Here is a 5,802-nt window from a genome sequence, read left to right as displayed (position 1 = left end):
TTCTCTTCCCCTTTCCTTCCTCCTCCTTTTAAGATAAGAAAGTCTCCTTTTTGTAGTAGTTTCGTCTTTCGCCGTCTTATAAAAGGGTCGTCTTTTAGCTTCTTTATTCCGTTTTCTTGCCCCTTTTATGAAGGATTCGAAGACCCGGGGTGAGAACTAATGGGTTATAGATCCTTTGTTAATGAAAGCTAAGGTTTTGATGTGTATAAGAAATTGCTGCTAATAGCTTAATACGGATGAATGGTTGAAGGAGTTGGTATCAAGCTTATCTAGTGGTACATCAGTACAAACTGAGAAGTATTTTTATCATTTAGAAATATATATTCATGTTAATGATACTTTCTGAGTTTAAGGGCACTAAGATTTGGGCACTAAGATTGATCAGTGTGATGTTTATTTTTGGGAGTAGAATTCTTGAAACGTGCTTTAGTAACTGCTAATAGCCTTGGTGTTGTTACCATAGTCTTGGACTTGACTTGTGTGTGAGTAGCTCGGAGTTTTAACCCGAGTGTTGAGCAATTCTTTTAATGGAATATTTGACAATATCGATATTGAAATTGGGATGGAAATTGGTTACTTTGGAGTATTATATTATAGGACGGAGTAATGAGAGAGATGGGGTAGAGAGTTCAGATTGAATTAATTTTTGGGACGAGAGTGACTTTTATAAGGTTGGCCGTGGCCTGTTGTAGCCTAGCAGCAGCTGGCAGTGGCCTGGCCGTGGCCTAGGCAGTGGCTTGGCTAAGTCGCGAGTTTGGTTTATTTAAAATATAATTAAATTAATTTACGTCTCATATTTTATATAACGATAATTCGTTAATATCGTCCTTTCACATAATTATTTTAGGTGGCTCATATGTGGTTGAAGAGGAAGAGTAATTTTGGGTTTTAGAAGCTTTCTCAAGTTTATTACTTGTCTCTTTGCTAGCGTAAGGTAACTATTCCGAGTTACTCGACGAATAAATGTCACATTCTTTGTTTTCTTGTATGATTTTGTGAATGTTATTTGAGTAGTTATTTCACATGAAAATATGAGTCAAATTCATGCCTTTTGTAAGTACAAGTTCACATATTAGTATGGAAATGAATTTTATAGCTATAATTGTAATGTTTTGTTGATTGTGCCGAAAACTGAGCCTTAGTCCCTTTGACTGATGCGATGTCAGTTAATTGAGTGATTGGTCAGCCGCAATTTGACCCGTACCTGTCGCAGGGCTGGGGTTGCGGGTAAAAATTCGGTTGGATGAAATTTTGAATGAATTAGATAGTCGGCCTTTTTCTTGTTTTAGGCCATTCATTATATTTTTATCTCACATGTGTAATTAGTGATTTAAGTAGCTTCTTATATTGTAGAAACGGCCCTAGATTCCCCGAAGCCTTTAATATTGTTAAAATTGCTAGAATTGGAAGTTAGTATTGAATTCTTATTGAGGAACTGTTGGATTGTATGCTGTAAATAGACATTTATATAGCTTTTCACATGATAGAATGCTAGAATTTATATTGATAAGTAGGACTTTTTGCCCTCTTAAGGTTAAGTGGGTGTCTTACTTGACTTGTGTGGTGAGTCATGTGTGGTGTGGGCTAAAATATTCAAGCTGGGACTAGCTGTGACTAGGTCCTAGGTGAGTATTTCGGCCTTCATCATAGATAGGTCTTTATAGTCTCTGACGAGTATATGTTCACTGCTTGATAGCCTTTGTGTTCCTGACTAGTGGATGTTTATCCAAGTTGGGGCATGACCTCAGGTACTTATTTTAATAGTATGGGGTCAGCTTAAGTACTAGCCAACCCTTCGGTGGTGTCCTTAGGGTACTCACTTCACTTTGTTTTAAAAAAAGTTGTGAGTCTTGGGTGCGGTGGTGTGTATCCGCATGTCTAGGTCTGCGCAGATTTTAGGCTAGGGTTGTGTTGTCTCTTGGCCATGTTTTCTTAATAGTAACCGCTGAGCCAAGATACCGGTTCGATTACCTTCCCTACCTCGTGGTATAGACTTGAGTTACAAAGTGACTATTGACCGTACTAAGAACTTATGCCTGACTTTGATATATTGCCCTTTCTTGTATGGTGATTCTATGAATCATAGAAGGTGAGATGCAAGCCGGCTATGATTGATAGAGTTTGGATTCCTGGATGTTATGTGACTCACATGATAGTGTAGCTTGAGTCGGTCTAGTATTCACATGCTAGGACTATGTGTTGTTATATTGTTGTTCACATGATAAGCACGATTGTCTAGCATCTATATGCTAAGGCATTGTGTGATTCGTATTCATATTCTTATGTTTACATGTTATATTAATTATGACATTTCGTGGCTGGGAGAACTCGGAGTTACTCCCCACTGACTGTGGCTTTCGTATTTGTATAAAATGCGAATGACAGGTAGGTGATGCATATATGGGGTACATGGACGAGCTAGCGAGCAAAGTAACCTTGGAACCTAGACTGGTTTTATTTCATTGTGACCTTAAACCCTTTTTATGTCACATACATTTTAGGGACATATGTCTCCCTTTTCTATTTTGGGTTTGTATCATTACATTTTCTTATCGTTAGCTATGGCATGTAAAGTAGTTCGTTAGCATTGCAGGTTTTGGCACCCGCCTCTTGGGAATGTTGGAAATGTTGTGATTGGTTTAGAAAATTTTTGAAATTACAGGTTTTTGGCTAGTTGAACCAATTACAAACATATCCTACCAGTTTTTCTGTAGAATTACGTGTTTACTTTTCCGCAATAAATGGGGGTGTCACAACCCCGGAATCCCGAAAACCGTATATTATACACTTAAATTTCAGCCGTTCGGAAGGTCGTACCGGACCCTGTTTCTTTTTCTCCCTATTTTTTAATCACGCGTCCGAGCTCATTTCAGGAATCAACCTGTTCGATTTCAGGAATCAACCTGCTCGATTTCAGACTCAAATAACGAGCTTTAACACATTTTTCACGATGGTGCTCAAACTTTGCATGGCCGCTTTATCCGACCCAAGGAACTTTCTATGTGATTTCCGAGAATTTTGTTCGGGACCCCTAATCCCGAAAACCGTGTCTTATACATTTTAATTTCAGCCGTTAAGAAGGTTGTATCGGACCCTGTTTCTTTTTCTTCCTTTTTTTCAATCACGCGTCCGAACTCATTTCAGGAATCAACCTGTTCGATTTCAGCCTCAAATAACGAGCTTTAACACATTTTTTACGATAATCCGAGTTTTGGCGAATGCTAGTTTGTGGGACACTGGCACCTTCAAATGTCTTCCCTTGGTAATCAAACTTTGCGTGGCCGCTTTATCTGACCCGAGGAACTTTCTATGTGATTTCCGGAGAATTTTGTTCCGGGAACCCGAAATCCCGAAAAACCGTGTATTATACACTTCAATTTCAGCCGTTCGGAAGGTCGTATCGGACCCTGTTTCTTTTTCTCCCTGTTTTTCAATCACGCGTCCGAGCTTATTTCAGGAATCAACCTGTTCGATTTCAGGAATCTACCAGTTCAATTTCAGCCTCAAATAACGAGCTTTAGCACATTTTTCACGATAATCCGAGTTTCGGCGAATGCTGGTTTGTGGCACACCGGCACCCCCAAATGTCTTCCGTTGGTGCTCAAACTTTGCGTGTCCGCTTTATCTGACCCGAGGAACTTTCTTTGTGATTTCCGGAGAATTTTGTTCCGGGACCCCGGAATCCCGAAAAACCGTGTATTATACACTTTAATTTCAAATTGCTCTTCGAAGGTCGTGCGGACCCTGTTTCTTTTTCTCCCTGTTTTTCAATCACGCGTCCGAGCTCATTTCATGAATCAACCCGTTCGATTTCAGGAATCAACTTGTTCGATTTCAGCCTCAAATAACGAGATTTAACACATTTTTCACGATAATCCGAGGTTCGGCGAATGCTGGTTTGTGGCACACCTGCACCCCCCAAATGTCTTCCGTTGGTGCTCAAAATTTATATGGCCGCTTTATCTGACCCGAGTAACTTTCTATGCGATTTCCGGAGAATTTTGTACCGGGACCCCGGAATCCCGAAAAATCGTGTATTATACACTTCAATTTCAGCCGTTCGGAAGGTCGTACCGGACCCTGTTTCTTTTTCTCCCTGTTTTTCAATAACGCGTCCGAGCTCATTTCAGACATCAACCTGTTCGATTTCAGCCTCAAATAACGAGCTTTAACACATTTTTCACGATAATCCGAGTTTCGGCGAATTCTGGTTTGTGGCACGCCGACACCCCCAAATGTCTTCCGTTGGTGCTCAAACTTTGCGTGGCCGCTTTATCTGACCCGACGAACTTTCTATGTGATTTCCGGAGAATTTTGTTCCGGGACCCCGGTATCCCGAAAAACCGTGTATTATACACTTCAATTTCAGCCGTTCGGAAGGTCGTACCGGATCCTGTTTCTTTTTCTCCTTATTTTTCAATCACGCGTGCGAGCTCATTTCAGGAATCAACCTGTTCGATTTCAGCCTCAAATAACGAGCTTTAACACATTTTTCACGATAATCCGAGTTTCGCGACTTCGTTTGGGCACGCCGGCACCCCCAAATGTCTTCCGTTGGTGCTCAAACTTTGCGTGGCCGCTTTATCTGACCCGACGAACTTTTTATGTGATTTCCAGAGAATTTTGTTCCGGGACCCCGGAATCCCGAAAAACCGTGTATTATACACTTCAATTTCAGCCGTTCAGAAGGTCGTACCGGACCCCGTTTCTTTTTCTCCCTGTTTTTCAATCACGCGCCCGAGCTCATTTCAGGAATCAACCTGTTCGATTTCCGGAATCAACCTGCTCGATTTCAGCCTCAAATAACGAGCTTTAACACATTTTTCACGATAATCCGAGTTTCGGTGAATGCTGGTTTGTGGCACACCGGCACCCCCAAAAGTCTTCCGTTGGTGCTCAAACATTGCGTGTCCGCTTTATCTGACCCGATGAACTTTCTATGTGATTTCCGGAGAATTTTGCTCCGGGACCCCGGAATCCCGAAAAACCGTATATTATACACTTTAATTTCAGCCGTTCGGAATGTCGTACCGGACCCTGTTTCTTTTTCTCCCTGTTTTTCAATCACGCGTCCGAGCTCATTTCAGGAATCAACCTGTTCGATTTCAGGAATCAACCTGTTCGATTTCAGCCTCAAATAACGAGCTTTAACACATTTTTCACGATAATCCGAGTTTCGACGAATGCTGGTTTGTGGCACACCGGCACCCCCAAATGTCTTCCAATGGTGCTCAAAATTTATATGGCCGCTTTATCCGACCCGAAGAACTTTCTATGTGATTTCCGGAGAATTTTGTTCCGGGACCCCGCAATCCCGAAAAACCGTGTATTATACACTTCAATTTCAGCGGTTCGGAAGGTCGTACCGGACCCTATTTCTTTTTCTCCCTGTTTTTCAATCACCCATCCGAGCTCATTTCAGGAATCAACCTGTTCGATTTCATCCTCAAATAACGAGCTTTAACACATTTTTCACGATAATCCGAGTTTCGGCGAATTTTGGTTTGTGGCACGCCGACACCCCCAAATGTCTTCCGTTGGTGCTTAAACTTTGCGTGGCCGCTTTATCTGACCCGACGAACTTTCTATGTGATTTACGGAGAATTTTGTTGCGGGACCCCGGAATCCCGAAAAACCGTGTATTATACACTTCAATTTCAGCCGTTCGGAAGGTCGTACCGGACCCTATTTCTTTTTCTCCCTGTTTTTCAATCACGCGTCCGAGCTCATTTCAGGAATCAACCTGTTCGATTTCTGCCTCAAATAACGAGCTTTAACACATTTTTCACGATAATCCAAGTT

The 5,802-nt window shown here is 41.6% G+C and overlaps 1 long non-coding RNA gene across 1 annotated transcript; it reads left to right on the top strand.

The window, feature by feature from the left end:
- Window positions 1-594: 594 nt before the first annotated feature.
- LOC141615416 (uncharacterized) lies at window positions 595-2,694 on the top strand. Its single transcript, XR_012529846.1, has 2 exons — window positions 595-934; window positions 2,386-2,694. It is a non-coding gene; the product is annotated as an uncharacterized LOC141615416 (long non-coding RNA).
- The last annotated feature ends 3,108 nt before the right edge of the window (window positions 2,695-5,802 follow it).

The sequence above is a fragment of the Silene latifolia genome, chromosome 11 (genome assembly GCF_048544455.1).
Source record: "Silene latifolia isolate original U9 population chromosome 11, ASM4854445v1, whole genome shotgun sequence".
In the NCBI taxonomy this organism is placed as follows: Eukaryota; Viridiplantae; Streptophyta; class Magnoliopsida; order Caryophyllales; family Caryophyllaceae; genus Silene; species Silene latifolia.
Note: the sequence above shows the minus strand (reverse complement) of the source record. Positions and strands in the feature narration are given on the sequence as shown.